Here is a 26,529-nt window from a genome sequence, read left to right as displayed (position 1 = left end):
TAAAGATATCTGGAATTCAAGATGTCAAAATATTTCAAGGGCATTGCAGTATACTCTATGTCTTCTCTAATCTTTCAGGCAGTAAATCAGTTCCAAGTGTAGAAATAGAAACACTGTTGTGAAAGCGGGTTAACATCTCGACAATATCATGGCTTCTCCTTTTAATTTCTCCTTTCACTTATACAAATGAATAACTACCTTTATATAAATAGCTTCTGGATTTCTTTTTCCTTTTGTTCTGAAGTTAAGCTATATTTGGTATCTCAGTAAATCTGTTCTCATCTCACATAAAAAGTTAATATTTTATAAGTGGATGGATGTGGTGAGGACAACTAAAAGCAGATTGAATGATCTCATCAAATTACACTACACAACCTTTCAAAGAAAGCCTGGTTAGATTAACTGATTTCTTTATGTTCTTGCCCAAAATGCCGAATTCCAAGAACTCACAAAATTTCTTTAAAGTATTTTTCTCATAAGTTGGTTTGGTAGACAGCTTAAAACTCCGTTTCCATCCTAGCAAGAGATAGAAAAAAGCATGATAGTAAATCACATTTTAATAAAAATGACTTTAATAAGTATAAGATATGATCCATTAAATTAATCTTGTTAAGTAGAAGACCAAAATGAGAACTTAATGGGGTGCAAACATCATGGAGAATCAAAACACACACTAGAAACCATACTTGAGAACCAGAGATGAGTGAATGTTTGGCCATCAATATCCATGCTAGGCTTAATCCTCTTGTTATTCCACCACATTCCCCTTTTTCAACAGAAGTCAGTGAGTAGCAAGCCTCATTGAATTTTGGATATTAGCAAGCACATGTAGCTTTGCTTTCATTACTCTTTGTTTTCATTAAATCCTCAGGGTCCTTCTTAATATGTGGTTTATTATAGGCTCGTGAATAATTGGCCTTTCATAAAGACATTTTCCATGGCAGAAGGCTATTTGAAATTCATTTTTTCACAAGATAATATTTCTGGAAGTTCCAACTTATGTAAATAGGTCTGAAGGAGCATTCTTTTAAACTGCTGGAACTATTAATACTTTTGAGCAGGTGAGTTTATCAGATTCCTTAGCAGTCAACCAAAATGCTCAAGGATTTTTCTTTTCTTTTCTTTTTCTTTTTTTGTTTTGGACAAAATAAGATGACAGGCTGAAGTGCAGTGGTATGATCTCATCTCACTGCAATCTCTGCCTCCCAGGTTCAAGCAATACTCCTGCCTCAGCCTTCTGAGTACCTGGGACTACAGGCATGTACCACCATGCCCAGATCATTTTTGTATTTTTAGTGGAGACAGGATTTCACCGTGTTGGCCAGGATGGTCTCAATCTCTTCACCTGGTGATCCGCCCACCTTGGTCTCCCAGAAAGTGCTGGAATTACAGTCCAGAGCCACTGCACCCAGCCAAAGATTTTTCTAATGAAATATGTGACAAAGCAGAAACATTTTATGTTAAGTACAGGCATGGCCACAAACATATTATTTGAGAAGAATATCAGGATTCTTAGCGTACCATGGAGATGAAAAATGTCTCACTCTTTTGAGAATAACAATAGATTTCTACCTCTGCTTTTGCAATGATTAAAATTTTGGATATTTGTGTGAAAAAAGTGAAGATTTTAAAAAGGTTTCTTGATTTTTTTAACTGTTTATTCTCTTAAGTCTTGACAGCTTCAGTTGTAAGTTTGTGCTAGATACAGCCAGTTTGGCTGAGATAATTTCTCAAATGCTGTGATATCCATTAGATAGAAACCAAAAGCTACATATAGTTTTTTAAATTAAATTAATTAAATGTAAATAAAATAAAAACTTGCTTCCTTAGTTGCACTAGGCACATTTCAATGGTTCACTAGCCATAGTATAAACAGCATAGTATAGAACTTTCTATCAGAGAAAGTTTGTCAGGGAGCTGTGCTAATTGCGGTTTTCAAAATATACTTATAGCCTGATAATATTTCTATAATATTTTAATCAACTTTAACTAATTAATTAACTACATTGTACTTTGTTAACATAAAGTCAAAGACATCTACTTCTGTAACTGGAAGGTAATAACTTGCAATATAAAAATAGATGACAATTATCTGACTTAGTGGCGACACTGACAGTATTACCTTTGAGAAAATAGACAATATAATGTGTTTTACTATTAAAACTGAAAACATATTCCACTTAATATTTTTAAGTCATGCACAGGTAGAATAAAATATGAAAAACAATGAAAATAAATAAATTAGAAAACAATAACAAGTCATTAATATATGACAGACATGAAAAAATATCTAAAAGCTACTATGGTTATATGTTATTTTAAGTAAGAAAGTTTGTGAAGAAACTAAAATCAATAAACTAAAAATATTAATATGTTTCTATACAAAATGAACAGAAAATGGAATGATCTGATTTCTAATAGCATCAAAACAAAGATTATCTAGATAAATTTAAGCAAGACTTTTAAAAGTATATTTCATGATGGATGTTTTTATGGAAATATATAAAACAACTGAGGATCAGTAAAGAATACCTAAATAAATGAAGGATTATATATTTCTGGGCCAGAATATAATATTATTCTGGGCCGGAATAATATCATAATATTTCTGGCCAAGAAGCTCCAATAATGTAACCATGGCAGCTCTCCCAAATTGGTATATATAGATTGTTTTAATCCCAAGAAAAATCTTAACAATCAATGTGTTCATGTGCATGTGTGTGTGTGTGTGCATGTATTTAAACTGATAATGTGAATTTTAACACTTTTATAGAAGTAAAATGGACTTTCCTATCAAGATTTATTTGAAGAAAAAAATTGGAAGAATTTATTATATTTTAAGACTTTCAATAAAGCTATAATGATTATGATAAATTGGAATTATAAACGGACACAAATAGAACAATGTACCAAAATAGGACCTACAAGTTCACTGGGATAAATGTAGACACTTGATAAGTCTATCGTGGTCTCCTTTCTGATCACCAAATATTAGATATATTTACCTTCTTACTGACAAAATATACTCCCTTCACATGTTCTATCCAGCTATATCAACAAGCTCAAGCACCATTATATCTGGGTGAGGTGTGATAGGCTATAACTTCAATTACAGGTATCAATCCTATTAAACCAAAAACATAAGTTGTATATTCTCCACAATTACAATATACAATTGTGGTTAAGGGAAGATGGAATAGCACTAAGCACTGATATTTAGAAAAGAGTAATGGCGAATACAAAAAATGTATTTTTGTCTGCCTCATTTCCAAAATTTTGGTGGGCAGACCTTTCAAAAACTACCCTATCTGGAGATTAGCGGTGGGCAAAAACTAGTTTAGGACTGAATTTCATTCTCTTCAAGAAATTTTCTAGGGGTGTGTGTGTGTGTGTGTGTGTGTGCTGCTGTAACGGGTCTGAGATTGTACCATACTTGCAAACTAACAAGTTAGTCTGCCACAGTTTCATAGATGCTGGCAGAAAATATGAGAATTCTGAGATGGACACAAAACTTTATTATTCACAGCAATAGCACTAGCCAGATATCAGCATTTTCCTGTTCTGTCCCTGGAGTCCTCATTCCCACAGAGTGATACAAAAAGGGACAGCTGATTCCTGCACACACTGTGTGTTGTGTTACGGAAGCAGAATCATGAATTTAGGGAACTCAAGTGTTTGATAATGGGCAATAAGAATGTCTAATTCAGAGGAAGATGTTATATTTATTGTACTGGATAGAAAACATTCCTGACCTTTGCCTGAAGAGACATTGTTTTGATGTTCCAAAGCTGCTTGCTATACAAATATCTTTGCTAAGATAGTCCAAAACAAAGTCAGTTAGTGCCTCCACCAGCAAGACACGAAGAGACATGAGAAGCCAATGGAGAGTTGTCTTCTAACATTTCTGTTTTTATACTAATTCTTGGCCACATTTGAAGTAGGGATTGGAGAGTAAGTCCCCCAGGGAACATGGAACAGGGTGCTTGGGGAGTGTGTCCTGTTTGTTAAAGGCTTAGGTCCTAAGAATTTTTGTACATGTAGTCAAAAACATTATTAGTTCAGGAACACTGTGTCATTGGCAGAGAGACTCCTCAAAACCTGGCTTCAAAAATTTAGCTTCTTATCCCTTTGATCTTGAATACTTTAATGCGTCCTTATCATATGCGTAGATCTTTTCTACATATGCCTTTTCTCTGAATTTAGTGTGGATATTCTAAGCTCATCAGTGAGGTGGAAAAGCAATATCCTTAACCTTGGGAAATTTTTTTCTGCTGTTAAGATTTCCTCCTAATTTTAAACCATTCAGAGATTTTAACCATGGGAGTCTGACTATAACTTAGATGTTATATTTGCCATTATACTGAGCTCTAATTGGCCTCTCTTGCTCAGAGATTTCTCAATTCTATATTTTACTCTTTAGGATTGAGAAGTTGCTATGCGCCCAGCTCTCTAAGCCCCTAAACTCCCAAACTCCCTCTAGTCTCCCTAATTCCTATTTGCAAATACAAGATTTGTTTTTTCTTAAAGGAACCATAGCAAATGCAATCAAGTAGAAGCCAATATGCTGTTGCCATTCTTTTTCTGACCTCTAACCCAAAAGTCATCATAGGTACTAAGCATATTACCTGCTTTTCAACTCATCACGAGAAAAAATATTTTCAAATATTTTGCCTCTATCTAACATGGATTGTCATGTTTTCAGCTCTCCGTGACAGTTTTCTTTCTGCTTACACTCAGTCATATATTTTAGGTTTCTTTTTTAAAAATTATGGTGCTACCCTAATTCTGGGTACCAGTTTTCGTAACACGCTCTGTAATAGTTTCTATAAAAAGCGATCATCAAAATCTTAGTTATTTAAAGAGAAGATTTCTTTCTCACACATCATATATGACTGTTGGGTGTTGGTGGGAGTATTTGGCTCTTAGCAGCCTTTTAGCAACCTAAGCAGACAAATCAGCTACCATTTTGAATTTTGCGGGACACTAATCTAGAGGAGGAAAAGAAGTCGGATGGGGGTTGTGTTTTGTACCAGCAATTAAATGCTCTAGCCCAGGGAAGACAGGTTTTCCTTGCAACTCATGGCCATAACTAGTCATACACCTCACTCAACCACAAGGGGTCAGCAAGTACCACTGGCCGCAAATCTACGTGGTGAGAATTCTGAATTATCTGATCAGCAAAATTAGTAATAACCAAAACCTCTCCAACTCCCTGTCCCATGTTTCCTGGAGGACTTATTCTCCAATGGCTACTTCAGAGGAAACCAAGGATGAAGATGAAAACGGAAGCATTAGGTGACAATTCTCCATGGGTTTTTCATGTTTTTGTGACAGGGGTTCTCTCAACTGAGGGCAATTTTGTTCCTCAAAAGACATATAGGAATGTGTGAAGACATTTTTGGTTGTCTTCACAATTGTGAGAAGGCCTTCCTGCCTGTCTGCCTCCCCGCCTCCCTCCCTCCCTCCCTCCCTTCCTTCCTTCCTTCCTTCCTTCCTTCCTTCCTTCCTTCCTTCCTGCTTGCCTGCCTGCCTGCTTGCCTACCTGTCTTCACAATTGTGAGACAACCAAAAATCGGAAAGAGACTGAGTTACTGGCACTTAGCGAGTAGAGGCCAAGGATATTACTAAACACCCTATAAAGCACAAAGCAGCACCCTCCCACACATGCCAACAAAAGTTATCCAGCCAAAGATTTTATAGTGCTGAAATGGAACAATATTACCTTAGAGAAAATCATCCATTTGTACTGGAATATACACTCAAGAATATTAATAACGTTGTTAATAAATATCAAAAAATAAATGAGATACAATTTAAATACCAATCAAATACAAATACATTCTCAAACCAAGATTATGTAGAGTAACACAAATGTGGATCACAAACTATTAAGTGAAGAATGTAAGTTATAAAGGAGTATAATGATATATTCCATTTATGTATGGTTTGAAAGTAAGCAAAAGTAAAGCGTTAATTTTAGAGATACATTGATAGATGGTAAAATTAGAAGGAAAAGATATGAAATAATTATCATCAAAATTGGGAAATTTTCTGTGAGTAGGGAAGGTGAAAGATGTGCCATAAGTGCAGTATATGTATGGCAGGGCATGCTTCTGAACTTCCAAAAAGTTCTGTATATTCATAAAAAACAATTGCATTGGTTTCACTTCATAATGAGGGAAGAATAAAGGCTAGAGTTTAAATCTAGTATGTCCAGTGATCTGTGCCTTTTTAGAATGACAGTCTAGGCTAGAGAACATACACATTTTGGATGGTGGTTTGGTACCTGATCTGATTAAATATTTAGCTGAATGATGCTGCTGTAATATCACTGCTTCTGCCACAGATGCCAAAGGAAATATGAGGGTATGCATCACACCCAAGACCTAAGCAGAATACTTAAACAGAGAATGAAAAATAATATAGAGGTTTGGGAATGAACAGAGAAAAGCTAAGGTGCAAGAAGTTAATAGCAGGGAGCTTAGGAAGTTGATTTGAGGAAAGGCATTATGTGCATCTTTCAAATGGTTCTCTGAATAATTAGGAGCAGAGGACAAATGAGGCTGCTAAAGCTCTTCACTCATGTGTTATCTATAATCTAGATAACGGAATTCAACACTTGACTAGGCAGTAGGGTGAAAAATGTATGTGTTTGAGGCTAGACAAACAAATACTAGAATATAAGTTATTCTGCTTTCTAAATGTGCGACCTTAAGAAAGTAACTGAATTCCAAAGTTTTAATATTCTCAGTAAAAAGTAGAGATAATTATATTTACTTACTAGTGCTTTGTGAGTTAATGTATAGAAAGCTGCTGGTATGATGCCTAGCACAAGATAACAAATAAGCAACAATAGCTGCCATTATTGTTAATAATAGTATTATTGTTATTATTGATAGTCATGGTACCTGATATTTACTAATATGTCCTCTGCAAATGTCAGTAAATGGTTTGGGTTGACTATTTCACACGACATACTACATGTTATTCCTTGTTATTTTTTTTTTCTTCTGTACAGTTGTTAAAATAGGTAGAATAAGGAGATTACACAATTGTAGAACACATGAGACACAACCTATTTATACAAGATACGTTTATTGATAAAATTTAACAGTAAGAAAACAAACACTATTATTTAAAAAAAATAGGCAAAATAGAGCTGGATGTGGTGTTTCACACCTATAATCCCAGCACTTTGGGAGGCCGAGGTGGGAGGATCACTTAAGCCCAGGAGTTTGAGACCAGCCTGGGAAACATAGGGAGACCCTGCCTTAAAAAAAAAAAAAAAATTAAAAGAAGAAATAACCAAAATTTTAAAAATGGACAAAATATCTGAATAGACACTTCACCAAAGAAAATATGCAGATGACAAATAAGCATATGAAAATGTGTTCAACATCTTATGTGATTAGAGAATTGCAAATTAAAACAACAGTGACATACCACTACACATCTATTGGAATGTACAGAATCCAGAACACTGACAATAGCTAATGCTGGTGAGGATGTGGAACAACAGGAACTCTCATTTATTGTTGGCAGGAATGCAAAATGGTACAATCACTTTGGAATCAAACTTCCTTTTATCATATAAATCCAGAAATCATACTCCTTGGTATTTACCCAAATGGATTGAAAACTTAAGTCTATACAAAATCATGTACAGAAGATGTTTCTAGTAGCTTTATTCATAATTGCAAAACGTGGAAGCAACAAAAATGTCTTTCAATAGGATACTGGATAAATAAACTGTGCTACATCCAGAAAATCATTTGGCACCAAAAGGAAATAAGACATCAAGCCATGAAAAGAGATGAAAGAAACAAATTTATATGATTAAAAGAGAGAAGCCAAATTTAAAAGTCTAAAAACTATTAATATATACATTCTAACTGTAAGACCTTCTAGAAAAGAATAAAACTAGAAAGACAGAAGACTGTAAAAGGATCACTGGTTGCCAAGAGTTAAGGGGATGAATAAGTGGAGCACAGAGAATTTTTAGGATAGTGAAACTATTTTGTATAATAATACGTTGATAGGTATATGTCATTATACATTTGTCATATCTCACAAAATGTATAACACTAAGCATGGACTCAGTGGAAACTCTCAACTTTGTCTGATAATGATGCATCAATGTAGGTTCATCTATTGATGTAGGTAAATCACTGTGGTGCAGGATGTCAGTAGTAGGGAAGGTTGTATGTGTGTTTGGGAATGAGGGTCTATATAAACTCTGTAATTTCAATTTAATTTTACTGTGAACCTAAAACTTCTTTATAAAATAAAGTTTATTAATTTGAAAAAAAAAGGACTTCAGCTGATTTGAATTTGAAAAGAAATGAAAAATTTTAGTTGTGAAAGATTGCTTTCTACTTTGATTAGTTGTATATCTGCATTGATTCTCATGGCATGATATATAAGATAAACTGTTCTGGTGAAGAGTTGTGCAATTAATCACAGGAAAATAAGGCAAACAGAAAGTTAATCTACCATTAATGTTCTCTATTTCATGAAAGCAGGCTGCAGAATGCTGCAAATACTCCATCTCACATCATTCATCTTGCTTTTTCATAGAGAGATGTGCATAATTAAATCCAAGTGTAAGTATTTCCAGAAACATGTGACTCAGAAAGGCATTCATGTCTTCTCATGTTTCTGATAACTTCATGAAAATTTATTGGATGAATTAGGCTAACACCTCACTATAATGACACACATCTATATGAAAGTTGCTATAAGGCAGCTCTGACTGTTAAAGTCAGGCTGCTGGGGTTGCCTCTGAGCCAACTTTTGACAGGATTTTTGACTTCTCCTCACCCACCTTTTGTTTTAAATTGTTCAAAATGTGACCATAATACAAGAAGAAGCTACATTTGACTTTGTCCCCAGAAAAGAAAATATCTAAAAAGGAAGTGGAAAAATACACCATGGTGCATAGCTGATCTACGTAATACATATTGTACCATTGATTTGTTGCCTCTCGGTTCCATATCACCCCTTCTTTGTCCTATGTTGTAATACTGAAGCTTTGCCCTGTAGACATTTCTCCTTTGCAGCTGTCTCAATGTTAGCCTTTGTCAAGAGAAAGAGCTGAAGGGACACTGACAGATGAAAGAGTTTCCTGCTTCTAGTTTATTGTTTTTGAGGACATGATAGCCAGCAAATCAGCAGATGAGAAGTCTGACAATACTCACTTCAAAACCTTCATAGACTAGCCATGGTTCTCACCAGGCAGCAAGTATAACCCACCCGGTAGTCCACACCTCTACGAGAGCTCTGCCCTGCTCTCTTTGGCTGGGTTCCTCATCACTGGAAGGCTGATGTTCTTGTGGTAGCCATACTTTCTCCAAAGAGTTCTGAATGTGAGATAGGGGTAGAGAGATGCTCTAAGTTCAGTCCTTCATTTTGCACCCTCTCTCAGCTATAGAAATAGTAACACCCCGTTTATACACTTGCTACTTCTGTGCATCTTAGAGTTTTCTTTTCACCTTCAACCACCTAGTTAACTATTCTGTATGTGGAATTGACCCTCTTCAAATCCCCAGTAGGCTTTATATATTCAGATTGGACTCTGACTGATACACATGTATTATGTATAACTAATATCCTAAATGTTCAGCAATAGAAAATCTAAACATGCTACTACTAACCAAATTGCTTTTATTATCACAGACTTGAACTAAAAGCTTATTCTTCCATAGTATTGCTTGGTAATAGCATAACTATTTAAAGTATACTTTTTTTTTTTTTTTTTTTTTTTTTTCCGAGGCACTCTCTGTTGCCCAGGATGCAGTGCAGTGGTGTGATCTCGACTCACTGCAACCTCCGCCTCCTGGGTTTAAGCGATTGTCCTGCCTCTAGCTGGGATTACTGGTATGTACCACCATGCCCGGCTAATTTTTGTATTTTAGTAAAGACAGGGTTTGGCCATGTTTGCCAGGCTGGTCTCAAACTCCTGGCCTCAAGTGATCCAACCACCTTGGCCTCCCAAAATGCTGAGATTACAGGTGCCCAGCCCTTAAGTGAACATTTTGCCATCAATGAGGCTAATAAGAATTTAATATATCCAAGAGGACTTATTCCATCATTAAAGGGGGGTGCGTGTGTGTGTGTGTGTGTGCATGCACAACTGCTTGTATGTTTGTGTTTATATGCATTTGTAGTATTAGTTTTTTGAAGATAAACTCCTGAGGTAATTTTTTTGAAAATGTATATACTCTGCTATACTTATGTACATAATTCTGCCTCCTCTATCGCTACTATCAGGAAAAAGAAATGATGTTGAATTATTTCAGTCACTGTTATACACACATTATTTTTATAATTGTCCATTTAATTATCTCACTTTTTACTGGAAATAAAATTGCACTGTACTTCACATATAAAAATCAAGCAGCAATAATTTTAAAATAATCACATGCCTGGTGGATGGAATAAATGGTAGGACTCAGTACATTTGCTCTTGCTTCTAGATATGCATTTCCCCAAAGTAAAATCACTGAATATTGGTTACAAGGATTTTAAGGTATGGGTACAAGTTGTCTGAAAGAAGAGAAATTTTCACAAAATTTTTGCTTTATTTACCACAGTGAAGGGCAACTATTACATTCTTGTTAAGTAGTTTTTCTCACTTGACATAGGACCATAAAAGGAACATCTTGGAGAAACTTCAAATATTGTGAATTTCCCCTTATTATCTTTTACATACCTCTCCATTCTTTTTTGTCTTCAATTCTAACCCTTGTTTTCTCATTTTACTCCAATTTAAGTCACTCATTATCTACCTCCTTAATGAAGATCCTTGATACTGCCCTCACTCCTCTGTGTTCAGTGACTAAATACTTTAGGAATACAGTAATAAATAATGGATAAAAGCACTTTTCCATCCTTGTGTTCTGATGTGAGTTTATATCCTCACAACCTTTTTATTAGTATACCATTTTGGTCAGTTAACTTAAATGCTCCAAGCCTTTCTTTAAATAATGATAATAATACAGTCCATGTGAAATTTAAATCTTATATTATCCAGAATTCTATCAAGGTAACCCTCTGTAACAAATAACCCCATACTGTCAACAATCATTTATTTATTGGTCACAGTTCTGCAAGTCTTCTGGGACAGCTCTACTTAGGATATGGTTCAGGTTTAAGTCAGCTCCTTGTCTTTCACTATGAAACTTGCAGCTATTCGGGCATAATTAGGCATAATCTTATTATTTTTAGATGGCTAAAACGTAATAGGCCATGCTAAACCAAATTTAACTAGATATATTTAAAGCCTTTGTTTATATTACCTTTTACTAATATTGCATTGACCAAAACAAGTTATATGACTATGTCCAAGCCAGTGGAACAGTGATGTACCCTTCACATGTTCGTCAGAGAAGCACTGCCAGGAAAAACAGCAAAATGTATAGATCCATTAAACCGCTGCAGGAAGAAAATTATGATTTGCAAATTATAGTCCTGTGTTCTGAAGCCTTTCCTGTGTTCACAAGCATTGACTTCCCTTTCACATGCAAACTCCTCATCTCAAACAAGACACATCAAAAGTATCATCCAGTAAGTACCTAAACTCAGGACTCAGAATTCCATGGTTTACATCGTGACTGTATGCAGCTTCTCTTTTTTTGAAAAACCCTGAAGTAAAAAGGCAAGTTGTCTTTCTCCCATATCCCAGGCAAAACAGGTATAAGATATCTACAAAGACAGTCCCATTGGAAAGGGGACAAAGTGGTACAGAGAATACTTATTCCTAATAATTTTGGGATTCTCCTGGGAAATGTTAGATCCAGCTATCCCTACCCAGAGAGTAGGGATATTTCTCCAGTAGGCCTCTATTTTGCTCCTTATAAATAGGTCCCAGTCCATTTTCCCCCACAATTATTGGCCCTGCTCTGTAGGACCATTCTTACTATATAATGTGATCTGCCATTTCATACATATTGCCTTAAGTTGCCCACTTCCACCACTAATCTTGCCTAAAAACAAGGAAAATGCAAACAAAGAAGAAACATACAGAAACATACAGAATATAACACTTCTCATCTATCCATTTGAGAAAAATAGTTAACATCTGGTGTAGAATTTGAGAGAAACTGTCATTCATTCACACAGTTGATAAAACTGTAAATTGTTAAGCCACTGGAGAGTAATTTGTCAGTATCTGTTGTAAAAATATGCACCCTTTGAATATTTACTGGAAATTTATCTACTGGATACACTGTCAAAAAAATCAGGTTATTTATGTGAAGAATTTATCGCAGCATTTTTTCAATGACAAAAGTTTAAAAATAATCTAAATGCTCATTACTATGTCATTGTTTAAATGAAGTATGTTATCTGCATACAACAGAAACCTCTGTATTGAAAGGAATTAAGGAAATCAGTATTTGTAGATGCTGAAATATATCTAAGATATATTTTTATGTGGAAAATAAAAAGTCATGAACAATGTATAATGAATAATTTCTTTTATATAATAAAAATATGGTCAAACGCTGATTTGCTCACACATATTTTTATCCCACTAAAAGGATACAGATGAAAAAGTTAACAAGGGTTGGTTTTGGGAAGAATCACAAGTACGTTTTATTTTTATAAATTTTAAATTCTTAAAATTTTTACAGTGAGCAAATGATCCTTAAAAATGAGAGAACAAAACTAGAAAAGAAAATTTCTATGCCTATGAATATTTATTTACAAATTTGTTTTTAATGAAAAACATTTCATATGTGCCAAATAAATACACAGATCCTAAGACTTCCTAGGATGGGATACAGGATGTGAAATTGAATATCATGGAGAAAGCAGGCTTTGGGCTAGATGCCACATATCAGGTGAAGAGATGGTGATGACCATTTCTATTCTGGGCAATTCTATAAGCTAAGCAGTTTAGTACAATAATTGAGTGGGTATGTTTGTAAGTCAATCAAAATGAGCTTGTTAATGGAAAAACCAAGCACAGTAAAATATTTCAAGAAGTTTATTCTGAGCCAGAATGAGAGACCATGGCCTGGGGAACAGTCTCAAGAGGTTTTGAGAAGATGTGCCTGAGTCAGTCAGTTTACAGTTGAGTTTTATACATTTTGGGAAACAAAAGTTACAGGCACATTGTAAGGTATATCTTGGTTCAGCCTAAAGAGATATGGGATATCTTGAAAAGAAGGTGTGTTTGCAAGTCAAAGGTGGATTCAAAGATTTTCTAATTGATAATCGATTGAAAGAGTTAAGCTTTGTCTAAAGATTTGAAATCAGTAGAAAGAAATGCCTGAACTAACATAAGTGAGGTTGTGAAGACCAGGGTTCTTGTTATGTAAGTGAAGCCTCCAGGTAGAAGGCTTCAGAAAGAGTAAATGATACATGTCTCTTTTTCAGACTTTGAAGATATCAGGCTCTCATTTCAATCTCATAGATACAGGAAATACATAGAAGATGAAGATATGGCTGCATTAATGGGATTTTCTACGGTGCAAATTTCTCACACGAGAGAGTTTTGCAGGAACATTTCAAAATATGTCAAAGAAATATATTTTGGGATAAAATATTTTGATTTCCTTCAGGGTCTGCTGTAATGTGATGCTGTACCAGAGTCACAATGGAATTTGGTATAGCATTGGCGCAAAGAGTCTGTTCTGTCAGTCTTAATGAAGGAGCATCGTTTGTCTGGGAAAATACCTTAGGTTCCTTGTCTCACACCATGGAAATCAAAGACACAGATACACAGAAATGAGTTTAAGAGGGGAGGTTTAGTAGGTGAAAGAGAAAAAAGAATCGCTCTTTTTCTTTTAGAGAGAAAGGGGCACCCTAATGGGACTTCCAGTTCGAGGTGAAGTGCAGGGGGTTTTATATACTAGCCTGAGGAGGTGGTGTCTGATTTATATAGGGCCCAAAGATTGGTTGGACTAGGTGCGATATTTACATAGCCCATGAAGAAGCTGACTACCCACCCTAATCTCTTTATTATGCAAATAGATTTTGTGCTTGGTGGACACCATAGTGTCTGCTCCTTACTGCACATGTGGTTAGCGAGGAAAAGGGAAGTTGGAGCTTCCATGTTGAACATGCCTAGCCCCAAGGCCTTTTCCTTTTGGCACAGCTGCCAGCATTCACCCATGCAAGCTTCCAGCTTGCTTATCTATGTCTGCAGCTCAATTTTACAGGCTGCTCTTTGTATGAAAAAAAATGATTTTGGGGTTGCTTTTCATTAAATAAAAATGCAACTGAGGACTTCGTTAACCTCACTATCTGCCTAAATAATTTCTTTTTAAGTCCTATATTGTAATGATCTCTATTTTAAACTTCATGTTGGTCAGTTGTGCCCAAACTCTGAAAATGAGGGGATATAATGGAGCATGTCTGAAGTCCCTTTCCACTATGGCTGGGAATTCAGTGTTTCAGGTTTCCGTGGGATGCTCTTGTCCAAGATGGTGTGTGTTCAGTCATTTGGGGGACTTAAGATGTTATTTTTGGTTTATAAGCTCATTTCTCAGCTCTAATGTTACTAGCTGTATGACCTTGGGCATGGTTATTCTTGCTTCTGTGCCTCAATTTTCTTATCAGTAAATATGGTAGATAATAATAATACCTATATTCTAGAGGATTTGTGAGAATTAAATGAAACACTATGGAAAAGCTTTTGGAATAGCACCTGACAAATAGTAAGCCATAAATAAATGTTTGATATATTGTAATCAGCAAGATTTAAAGAAGGATTAGTTAATGGCAAAAGTAGATTGTCTTTTTAAGAGTGTGACTCACATGATAGGGTGATTGAATGAGGCTCTGTAGAACTATGCTGAATTTCTGATAGTGCTATGGCATACTTCATTCGCAGCTCTTTCCTACCCAATGGGCCTTTATACTTGGAATATCAAGAAAATAATAGCTGATCATCTCTAGCTGATAGGTCGATTTTTTTCTTGTCTTTCTCATGGAAATTCAATCACAGCACATAATTCTTTGGTTTCAAAAGATTTGAAGAAAAATGTTAAGAATTTGGCTACCTAATTACACCCAACAAAAGCTTTTCTCCCTGAATCATGAGCTGGTTCTCTCTAGATGAATAGATGAATTTGCTCATTAGAATCAGTGCATGAAAGATTTTCTCGTATTTAATCTTAATATCCTTTTGGAAAAATAATTCACTCCTATATGTTGATGGTAGATCATCCTGGTTCCTGTCACCTAAAAGCAAGCAAAGACAAGTTCAGTAAAATTACTGCTTTTGTAATCTCTATTTCTCATTTTTCAAGTATGTAATTCAGCAGAATTGTATACTACACTCTTGGCTTCTGCAATCATTGATTTTCTTGGTCAGTCGCTTTGCAATGCTTTGCCAAGTGTCATACACAAACTTCTTTTTATATTTATATAAAATGAAAATTTAAATATAATATATACATGTAGATAAGTAACTTCTTCACAAACCCTCTGTCAAATTGATAACAAAACAAATCTGGACTTGGTAAGAAGACTTTACACAAAAGTATTATTGCAAGAGAGAAAGGGGCTATTGTAATAAGGGGAGGGTGCTATTTCTCTGACCATAAGATGTGTAATCTCAATCCTTGGGAAAAAAAAAAAAGTTTTTTTTCATTCATAGAGAGAAACAAACAAAGCTAGAAAAAGACTGGGTCTGTGGAAGAGGGACAAAAGTGAATGTTTTACTCTTGGACCAATCAAGTCTTTGGAAGGGCTTTTAGGGAGAGTTTGCATGCTGGCTTAGGCTGAGGTAGATGAAAGTAAACCTGAGGAACATAGAAAATTTTAGCAAAGTTTAGATAACAAACTGTGGAAATACAGACTAACCAAATGAGAAAAGCCAAGGCTATTTATTGTAGGCTTGCTACGGCAAGAAAATCAGCCACTGTCATTTCAGAGAGTGAGAGGAAGGCAGAGGAGTGGGAAAGCTTTATACCTAGTGAAAAAAAGAAAGCCTTCAGGTGTACCTTCATTGAAGGATGTTAACTTTGGGAAGCTGTGGGCAGGCTCACTAGAAGTTGGCCGTCCTATGTGATTGGTTACACATTTGACTTTCTCTAATTGGTCCTGAGTTGAAAATAGGGACAATAATTGAGGAGCTGTCAGTTTTTAATCAGGTCCTGGCCATTTTGAGCCAATTATTACAAGTTATTGTATAATTTTCTTGCTTGTCGCTAGAGAAAGCAATCTGGTTTCCTCAAAGTTTAATTTATGGCCGGCTGACTTCCTGGATTGCTTGTTGTAGCTAAGAGTTGATTTCCTGGCTAGGTTAATGCAGGTTGTGGGACAACATCATATTTTTATATGTGGTCTGTTTATTGTCCATTTGTACAATCATTCTCTCAAAGCATTTTGTTCTGATAAGCCAATGGGGCCAAACAAATTCAACTAATTATTTATTAGGCAAAAAATGGGAATTTGGAGTGTCTGTGTCTAGACATGTCATAGGTAAATAATGGGGACATCTGTGAATCTTATCTCTTAATGAGTTATGTGGGGCAGAGTGGTTCTTTGTAGCAAATGAATTTCCAGAGCACGTAAGTGTTGGAGAGATTTCTTAACCTTTGCTGTTTTCCGGGATCACAGGGCACTGATAAATTGCAATGTTGTCACCTCTGATCATGATTTATAAAACTATATGTAGGTGAACATATTTGCAAGTGTTAATTATGGATACAAACACTTCACAAGTTAATCTGATGATCTCTAATATGCGTATATATGCATACATGTATAATACAGATATAGCTTATATATAAATAGGAATATATCTTTTATTTCATATATATAGTATATATGCTCCTCAGATTAAGTTCTGTGAGGTGTTTATGACTATGATAGATTTATATTATATATGATATGTATAATCTATATATTTATATATGATATATAACATGCGCTTTATAAATGATGTATTATGTAATTTTTATATTTTATATGTAGAACTTTAAAAAAATACTTTTTATTTCAATAGGTTTTTGGGGAGCAGGTGGTGTTTGGTTACATGAGTAAGTTTTTTAGTGGTGAGTTCTGAGATTTTGGTGCACCCATCACCTGAGCAGTCTTTTATCCCTCCCCACTTCCCACCCTTTCTCCCGAGGACCCAAAGTCTACTGTATTATTCTTATGCCTTCAGATCCTCATAGCTTAGCTCCCATATATGAGAGAGAACATTCGATGTTGGGTTTTCCCTTCCTGAGTTACTTCACTTAGGAATAGTAGTCTTGAATTCCATTCAGTTGCTGCGAATGCTATTATTTCATTCCTTTTATGACTGAACAGTATTCCATAGGATACGTATATATACCACATTTTTTTTTTTTTTTTGAGACAGAGTTTTTCTCTGTCACCCAGGCTGGAGTGCAGTGGCTCAATCTCATCTCACTGCAACCACCGCCTCCCAGGTTCAAGCGATTCTCTTACCTCTATATACCACATTTTCTTTATCCATTCATTGATTGATTGGCATTTGGCCTGGTTCCATATTTTTGCAGTTCCAAATTGTGTTGCCATAAACATGCATGTGCAAGTATCTTTTTCATATAATGACTTCTTTTCCTCTGTGTAGATACCTAGTAGTAGGGTTGCTGGAGCAAACGGTAGTTCTACTTTTAGTTCTTTAAGGAATCTCCACACTCCTTTCCATAGTGGTTGCACTAGTTTACATTCCCACCAGTAGTGTAAAAGTGTTCCCTATTACTGCATCCACACCAATATCTATTATTTTTTGACTTTTCAGTTATGGCCATTCTTGCGGGAGTGAGGTAGAATCACTTTATAGATTTGATTTGTATGTTTCTGATAATTATTTTTCCATAAGCTGTTGATCATTGGTATATCTTGAGTACTGTCTATTCATGTCTTTGGCCCACTTTTGATAGGATTTTGTTGGTTTTTTTGGCTGATTTCTTTGAGTTCTTTGTAGATTCTGGTTATTAGTCCTTTGTCAGATGTAAAGATTGTAAAGATTTTCTCCCATTCTGTGGGTTGTTTGTTAACTTTGCTGATTCTGTCTTTTGCTGTCCAGAAACTCTTCGGTTTAAGTCTCATCTTTTTCTTTTTGTCACATTTGCTTTTGAGCTCTTGGTCATGAAGTCTTTGCCTACGCCTAATGTCTAGGTTTTTTCCAGTGTGTCTCTTCTAGAATTTTTATGGTTTCAGGTTTTAGGTTTAAGTGTTTGATTCATCTTGAGTTGAATTTTTTTTGTGTAAGTTAAGAAATGAGGATTCAATTTTATTCTTCTACGTGTGGTTTGCCAATTATCACAACACCATTTGTTGAATAGAGTGTCCTCTCCCCACTTTATGTTTTGTTTGCTTTGTTGAAAATTAGTTGTCTGTAAGTATTTGGCTATATTTCTGGGTTCTCTATTCTGTTTCATTGGTCTATGTGTTGATTTTACATCGGTGCAATGATATTTTGGTGACTATTCCCTTAAAGTATAGTTTGAAGCCTGATAATGATATACCTCCAAATTTTCTTTTTGCTTAGTCTTGCTTTGGCTATGTAAACTCTTTGTGGTTCCACAGGAATTTTAGGATATTTTCTAATTCTGTGAAGAATGACGGTGGTATTTTGATGGGAATTGCATTGAATTTGTAGATTGCTTTTGGCAGTATGGTCACTGATATGGTTTGGCTGTGTCCTCACCCAAATCTCCACTTGAATTGTATCTCCCAGAATTCTCATGCGTTGTGGGAGGGACCCACTGGGAGGTAATTGAATCTTGGGGGCCGTTCTTTCCCATGCTATTCTTATGACAGTGAATAAGTCTCATAAGATCTGGTTTTATCAGGAGTTTCCACTTTTGCATCTTCCTCATTTTCTCTTGCCACTGCCACGTAAGAAGTGCCCTTGACCTCCTGCCATGATTCTGAGGCCTCCCTAGCTATGTGATACTGTAAGTCCAATTAAGCCTCTTTTTCTTCCCCGTGTCAGTTATGTCTTTATCAGCAGTGTGAAAACAGTCAAGACAGTCATTTTCACAATGTTGATTCTACCCATCCGTGAGCATGGGATGTGTTTCCATTTGTTTGTGTCGTCCACGATTTCTTTCAACAGTGTTTTGCAGTTTTCCTTGCAGAGGTCTTCCATGTTCTTGGATAGGTAAATTTCTAAGTATCTTATTTTTTGGCAACCATTGTAAAAGGGATTGAGTTCTTGATTTGATTCTCAGCTTGGGCACTGTTGGTGTATAGCAGAGCTACTGATTTGTCTATATTAATTTTGTCTCCTGAAACTTTGCTGAAATTTTTTTTTTATCAGTTCTAGTTTTCTGGAGGAGTCTAGGGCTTTCTAGCTAAACATTCATATCATTAGCAACCAGCAACAGTATGACTCCCTCTTTACTAATTTGGATGCCCTTTATTTTTTCCTCTTATCTGATTGCTCTGACTAGAACTTCTAGGAATTTGTTGAACAGAAGTGGTGAAAGTGGGCGTGCTTGCCTTGTTCTATTTCTCAAGGGAAATGCTTTCAACTTTTCCCTTACAATATAGTTTTGGCTGTGGGTAGAGAACTTTTTTAGTGCTGTTTTAAGTACATAGAACAATTCAGAGAAAGGTACAGAGATACTCATATGCACCCTGCCCCCACATATGCATAGCCTACTACATCAGCAATATCCCCCACCAGAGTGGTAGAATTGTTAAAACTGAGGAATCTACATTGACACATCATTGTCATCCAAAGGTTAGAACTTGCTAGGGTTCACTCTTGATGCTACACATTCTCCAAGTTTGGACAAACATAGGAGGACTTGTACCCACCATTATGGTATCATGCTGAACAGTTTTGCTGCTTTAATTCCCTGTGTGCTGTGTATTTCATCCCTCCCTCCTCTCTAACTCTTGACAACCACTCTTTTACTGTCTGCAGTATTTTGCCCTTTCCAGAATTTCATATATTTGGAATCATATAGTATATATGCCTTTGAGATTGACTTCTTTCACTTATTAATATGCATTAAAGTTTTTTCCACATCTTTTCATGGTTTGGTAGCTATGGCCAGTGTTGAATAATATTCCATATGATCCTGGATGTACCACAGTTTATCCATTTATTTATTGAAGAACAGACTGGCTGATTATATAATTTTATAATTATGAATACATTATGAATATAGCTGCTATAAACATCCATGTGCAAGGTTTTCTGTGGAAATAAGTTTTCAATTCATTTGGGTATATAATAAGGAGTGAGATTGCTATATCATACAGTGTATATTTTGTTTTGTAAAAAACCACCAAACTGTCTTCCAAAGTGGCTGTATTATTTTGAGTTTTCATCAGCAATGAATGAGAGTATCTGTTGCTTCACTTTCTTACCAGCATTTGTTGTTGTCAGTGTTCTGAATTTTTGTCTTTCTACTAGATATGTCGTGGTATCTCATTGTTTTAGTTTGCATTTCTTTGATTGAATATGATATGGATCATTATTTTATGTGCTTATTTGCCATTGCTTTGTATTCTTTGGTGTCTGTAAGATTTTAGGTCCTTCTTTAAAAAAATCAGTTAGTTGGTTTTCTTACTGTGGAGTTTAAGAGTTCTTCATACATTTGGGATAACAGTCTGCTATGGTTGACTGTGGTGTCACCTACAAAATTTATGTTGAATCTTAGTCCTCATTTTGTTATATTAAGAATTTGAACGTTTTGAAAATGGATTAATACTCTTATAATAAAATCTTTAGAAAGCTCTCTTTTCCTTCCATATCTTCTGCCATGTGAGGACATAGCATTCTTCCCCTCTGAAGGATGCAGCAGAGGCTGAACTGTGAGAAACATATTTGTTTTGTTTATAAATTACTAAGACTATGGTATTTTGTTATAGTACTACAAATAGACTAAGACACACTCCTTTATCAGATATGTCTTTTGAAAATATTTTCCCTAGTCTATGTCTCATTTTTTCCTTTTCTTGACAGAGTTTTACACAGAGTAGATTTTCTAAAACTTTTAATAATGTCCAGTTGAACAATTCTTTCTTTCCTGGGTCATATTTTTGGTGACAGATCTGAAGAGTTATCACCAAACAAAGTCATCTAGATTTTCTCCTATGTTATCTTCTAGAAATTTTATAGTTTGTGTTTTACATTTGTCTGTCGGCTATTTTGAGCCAGTTTTTATGAAGGATGTTAGGTTTGTGTAGAGATATTATTATTATTATTGTGTGTAGATATCCAGTTGTTCCAGTAACATTTGTTGAAAAGACTGCCTTTTCTCCATTGTATTGCCTTTGCTCCTTTGTCAAATATTAGTTGATTATATTTATATGAGTATATGCCTAGACCCATTATCCTGCTCTATTGATCCATTTTTTATATGTTTTTGCTAAAAGCATACTATTATGGTTACTGTAGCCTTATAGTAAGTCTTGAATTTGGGTAGTATTAATCCTCCAAGTTGGTTCTTCTCCTTCATTATTGTGTTGGCTAATCTGGGTCTTTTGTTCCTCTATATAAACTTTAGCATAAAGTTTATCTGCAAAGCAACTTGCTAGGATTTTGTTGGTATTGTACTGAAACTACAGAACAAGTTCGGATGAACCAACATCTTGACAATATTGAGTCTTCCTATACCTAAAAATGAAATATGTGCTTATTTGTACAATTCTTCTTTGGATTCTTTTCATTAAAGTTTCTTCATTTTTCTCATGTAGATCTTGTACATATTTTGTCTGACTTATATATGAAAATATTTCATTTTTTATGGTAGATGTGAGTTGTATTGCATTCTTAATTTCAAATGCCACCTGCTGATGAATTTTTGTCTATTATTCCTTGCATGCATCTCTCAACTTTGATATTATAGCTTATCAGTTCCAGGAGGTTTTTTTGGTTATTGTTTTTGTTTGGTTTTGGAGACAGGGTGTCACTCTGTTGCCCAGGTTGAAATGCAGCTGGTGGTTTTCATTCATTTTTCTCTATTGACTTCCTATTTTTAATTTCATTTATTTCTGCTCTAACTTATATTGCTTATTTTCTTCTGCTTAATTTGTATTTAATTTGTTCTTCATTTTCTGGTTTCCTAAAGTGAGGCTTAGATATTTGATTTCAGACTTTTTTCTTTAAGATATATGCAGTTAATGCTACTCTTTCCCTCTAAATACTGTTTCTACTGCAGTCCCCAAATTTTGGTAAGTTATATTTTCATTTTTATTTAGTTCAAAATATATTAAATTTTTGATTGAGATTTTTCTTTAACCCATGAGTTATTTAGAGGTGTGTTGTATAATCTCCCTGTATGCTGGGATTTTCCACCTCTCTGCTATTACTTTCTAGTTTAATTCCACTCTGGTTTAAAAGCAGACATTATATGTTTCTATTATTTTAAATTTGTTAGATATATTTTATGGCCTCAAATGTGGTCTATATTATGGAATGTTCCATGTAAGCTTGACAAGAGTGTATATTCTGCTCTTGTTGGATGAAGTAGTCTATATATTATCGTCAAATATATCCTGTTGATTGATGGTATTGCTGGGCTCATGCCTGTTCAGACTGCTATAACAAAATGTCATAGACTGGGTGGCTTATAAACAACAGAAATTTTATTTCTCACAAATATGGAGGCTGTGAATTCAAGTAAATGTCTCTGGAAAATTCAGTAAGTGCATACTTTCTGGCTTACAGATCACAGTTTCTTGCAGTGTCCTCACGTAGTGGGAGGAGCAAAGTTTCTATTTATAAAGTCATTTGAACAAGGGCACTAATCCCATTAGGTTCATAGACTGTGCCTTCTCTTAATATCCTTACATGACTTAAATACCTCATCACCTTGGGTGTTAAGATTTCAGCATTTGAATTTGGGGCTGGGGGAAGACAAACATTCAAACCACAGCAGTTTAACTGTATCTTTACTGGTTTTCTCCTTGCTGAATTTGTTCATTTCTAATACAGGGGTGTTGAAACCAACTAAAATAGTGAATTCATCTATTTCTTTGTGCAGTTCCATCAGGTTTTGCCTCATGAATATTGATGGTGTATTGTTAGAATAATGTGTTGTTATAGGAATTGCTATCTCTTCTTGGAGAATTAACCCATTTATCATCATGGAATGCACTTCTTTGTTTGTGATAACTATTTTTTTCGCCTGTTGTATCTGAAATTAATACAGCTACTCGATTTGATTAGTACTAGCATGGTGTATCTTTCTACATTCATTTACTTTTAATCTATATATGTCTATATTTAAAGTGGGTTTTGTAGACTACTTAGAGTTGCATATTAATTTTTGATCCATTCTGACATTCCTTGTTTTTGCATTGTTGCATTTAGAATATTGTGGTTTAAAGTGATTGCCGATATGGTTGAATTAATATCTACCATATTTATTACTGTTTTCTTTTTTTTAAGTAAAATATCAAATACATTATTTAACTCTTTAATTCATGAAGGAACCAGTACGATATTATAAAAGAGAATTTGAGAAAATTTTTTATTTTATTTTTACTGTATCTGGTATTCTCATTATGTGTAAGTTACAACTTTTGTAGTAGTGCCATGATTCTTTGATGTTCTATTTTATTTCAGTCTTTTTTTTCTTTGGTTTTCTCTTTTGGTAGCTTCAATTGATTTATTTTCAAGCGCAGCATTTCTTTCCTCAGCCATGTCCATTCTATTAATTCACCAAAGACATTCTTCATTTCTGTGCACATTATTTTTTATCTCTAGCATCTCTTTTTGATACTTTCTTAGGATTCTCATCTCTCTGCTAACATTTCCTATCTGTTTTTGCATGCTGTCTGCATTATCTGTTAGAGCCTTTAGCATGTTAATCATAGTTGTTTTAAATTCCTAGTCTGGTAATTTCAAGACCCCTGCCACGTGTCTTTCTATTCAAACTGTGTTTTGTTTCTTTCCTGCCATTTAGAGTATGTTTGTGTGTGTATCTTTTAGATAGATAATAGATAGACAGATAAGATAGATAGCTGAACATGATGTACTATGTAAAATGAATTACTCTAAATAGGTCTTTAGTAATGTGGTTTTAAGGTACGGAAGGAGAGAAATTAGTCTATAGTCCTGTGATAAGGCGTCTGTTTTTTAGTAAGCCTATGTCTCAGTACTGTGAATATTTACAGGTGTTTTGCAGTTTTTCTCTACCTATTTATTTTTTCTCTCCCTCTTTAGGTAGAACAGGATAGCTAGAGTGAGCTGGAGTTTGTTTGATATTTTCCTCTACTCACACGGAAGGCTGGAGGCTGGAGTTAGTATTTCCTTTCTCCCAGAGAAAGTTTGACTCTGATAAGACTCAGCAGGTTAGACTCAGTTTAACTAGTTCCTCGTGAGGGCACACCTGTTTAAGAAGAACAGCGTCCTCCGGTGTAATTCAAAATGGTTCCTTTCCCCACTCCCTGCTGGGAGCACGAGGAGATTTTCCTCTCATGTTTAATGTGAGGACTCAGTCAAGCTTCTGGAGGTAAAATGGTCAAAAGCCTCCCATGTCAGAGTCCTTCTGCAGTTTTTAACTCCTATTGTTGTTCACCCTGAGCCTCTAGCAATTTGTCAACTACAGTTCCTGTCTTCTTACGCTGGCACTGGTTCCCTGGAGGTTTCTGTGCAGGTAGGTTGTGACTGTATTCATCTGCCTGTCTGTCACTTCAATTTTGGGGACAGAGTTTTGCCCTGTGATATCACTTCTTTTCAAACCTAAAGAGTTGTTGATTTTTCATTTTGTTTAGCTCCTTATTAGAACAGAGTGGAGATTTCCAAGCTTCTTACATGCAGAACTGGAAAATGCTCTATCGTGTACTTTTATATTTGTCTCCAAAGATGAAATATTTCATTTTGAGGGGTGTGTGTGAGTGTGTTTTAAAGAAATCAATCTAAATATTCAGGAGCATCCCTAAGGCATATCATTGTTCCTTCCAATGATATAATAATGAGATATTTGAGGAACTTAGGAAAATGTTACTCACCTAATGATGTTTGCTGCATTTTATGTTTGAGAATGTGCTTTAGGCTATTATGAATATAAATACTACTTCCCATGTTACTGAGATTAATAGTTATCTTTTCCCACGTTGGCCATAGATACGAATCCTCAGGCCTTACTTTTCCCCATTCTTAATGTTAAGGACTCAGACACTCAAATTTTAGATTTTTGTGATTGCCTTGCCACAGACTTGAGAACCTCCAGGGAATGGCGATTGAAATAGACATAATAGACACAAACTTTAGGATCTACCAAGAGCGCATTATAACTCAGAGCAAAAAAAAAGAAACACAGAAACCTTCATTCATAGAATTGTTCATTATCACTCTCATTGATTTTTCTTAAATTTAGCTCCTCACGGCCACAATAATTAAATGGAAGAGGCTCAGGAAATTTGAAAGTGTGGTTTAAAATATTGTGATTGACTGGTTTGTTTGGACAACAATTTGATGACCTAAACGTGAAACAAGTGAGACGGTGGCATTTCCATTGCTACTCTCACTCCTTAATCTATATCAAAGCAGTATACACATATCAACCCATTTCAGTCTTAACTCAATATGAGGCTTTCAAAATCGAGCCATAAATCATTTTGAAAAAGAAATCTAAAAAGGAAACAGATTTTTAATATAGGAAGCAGCTTTCCAAAATTTAATTTTGCAAATATCTTATTTAGAAATATGAGATATAAAGGCCAGGCACAATGGCTCATACTTGTAATCTCAGCACTTTGGAAGGCTGAGGGAGGTGGATCACCTGAGTTCAGGAGCTCAAGAGCAGCGTAGCCAACATGGTGAAACCCTGCCTCTACCGAAAATACAAGAATCAGTAGGCGTGGTGGCAGGCACCTGTAATCCCCATTAATCAGGAGGCTAAGGCAAGAGAATCGCTTGAACCTGGGAGGCAGAGGTTGCAGTGAGCTGAGATCGTGCCACTGCACTACAGCCTGGGCAACAGAGCAAGACTATCTCAAAAAAAAAAATATATATATATATATATATACATAAACATATATATATATATATATATATATATACATAAAATATATGCCATGAAACAGCTGTTATAAAACACAAGATTTTGTGCAGGCAAGTATGAGAAAAATGGATCAAAGAAGTATATTTTGATGTCTGTAACGTGAAAGAGAACATTTAAATAATATAATTTGAGAGATTGCTAGAGAAACTCCCTGTATCCCAATGTATGTTATCATGCCATTATGTTACCATGCAAAGATACTTTGCATACAAGTGTTAATGGTTCACAGATGGTTACACAGTTATTTCTCCAGTGTATATTTCCCTTCAATATATACTGAAGTATACAATGTATATATATAGACAAAAGCCCCCCATGACTGAGTTCTCCTGCAGTTTTAAACTCTCATTGTTCTTATTCATGTGTACATATACATGGTATACGTCAACAGTTAAGCTATATATAATATAGTTTATATAGATTATGTTTCTATGGTATACTTCAAGTATCTATATATAATATATATAAAACATATATATTATTTATATATAAATCCTCAAATATATATGGCAGAAATAGCTGTAAGAGTCTGTGAACCATTAACCCTTGCATGCAAAGTAGTTTTAGA

The sequence above is a fragment of the Sapajus apella genome, unplaced genomic scaffold, assembly GCF_009761245.1.
Source record: "Sapajus apella isolate SASKATOON/1434 unplaced genomic scaffold, GSC_monkey_1.0 scaffold72, whole genome shotgun sequence".
Taxonomy (NCBI): domain Eukaryota; kingdom Metazoa; phylum Chordata; class Mammalia; order Primates; family Cebidae; genus Sapajus; species Sapajus apella.
Note: the sequence above shows the minus strand (reverse complement) of the source record.